A 1372-nucleotide genomic window follows, 5' to 3' on the forward strand; every position below is an offset into this window, starting at 1 on the left:
GAACTAAACTTTAGACTTACGTTCGTGAATAATTGAACTGTTTTCTTGATAATCAACGTTTTTAGTTGAAAATTCTACTGCTGCTTAACAATTTTTCTACTTATCCATGTACATTTTCTCAGTAAAAGTTCAATTCTACAATAAGAAAACACCAAAACGCTAGAATGACCTACTACATGGCACTCAATTTCGCAGGGGTTCTAAGCCATTTTTTTATACCTTTGCCGTACTTTTCAACTAGAATAATGTTCTTTTTTTCATTTTTATGGCATCTTACGAGTTTTTAAAGTTAATGAAGAAATATACTAAAAAACTAGTTTTCTCTTCTAGTTGCCAGCATCTCAGATTATTTCTTCGTACATACCTATAACAGTGCAGCAGTAATACTTTTTATGTGACTTGTAATATGTGACATGATAATATGTAATAATAATATGTAATATGATATGTAATTTTATGTGATTCTTGAACTTTCTAAAGAAATTCAAAATACTAGAATGCAGGTCTTAAAACTTTTAGTTTCATTTTTTCCAAATTTATTCAAAACATTACGGAAATTTTGTTTGAAAATAAGTTTGATAACGTTCGTTTTGATATTAGTACAAAGAACAGTTAAAAAAGAAATAATAGGCTACGAGAAAATTGAGTGGCTCATCTTGGTCCCTATGACCATCTCTCAACCCTACCCTACTTTGTTGAAAATTGAAATTGTTTGGTAAAAAATTGATCGAAAAAAAATTTGGTTGAAAAAAGAAATGTATTTTTTATTCAAATAGTTTCGAGTTTTCAAGCAATTTTTCTATTTAAAGATACATTTTTTAAATTCATATTAATCTTACAACTTTTTTTTGTTAAATATTTGTATTCGTAGAATTTTTTAAAACACTTCAAGCTTAAACACATAAGTCTAGGTCTATTATTTTTAACAAAGATGTGCCATTTGAAAGTCCGCAAACGAAAAGGTAGGTCCGCGAACCCTGTTTTTTAACCTTCACTACTTAACATCTTTCGAAATAATTTTTTTAGTTACTGTCGTCGAATAAATTATTTGTGCGGAATAAAATTATCTTTGCAACGAAATTAGTCTTTTTATTAGCAATTTTTTCTGCTGAGTTTTGGTTTCCCACCAAATTTTGAACATTGTATCCCGAACAATAGACCCAGATATCAATTTAATCCTTAGAACTAAATTTTGCCAATGTTTAATCAAATAGCTTTAGGTTCAATTCAACATTCGCAGGTGTAATGGAACTTGAAATTATGGCGTCTGAATTCATGTTCTTCCGAGAATTGCTAGCCTCGTTTGGCCTGGGAATGTAGCGATGTCGCACATTAGTTGCATCACGTTACGTCATGCCTAGCAATCCAATGG

This window comes from Belonocnema kinseyi, chromosome 5 (assembly GCF_010883055.1).
Source record: "Belonocnema kinseyi isolate 2016_QV_RU_SX_M_011 chromosome 5, B_treatae_v1, whole genome shotgun sequence".
Taxonomy (NCBI): Eukaryota; Metazoa; Arthropoda; class Insecta; order Hymenoptera; family Cynipidae; genus Belonocnema; species Belonocnema kinseyi.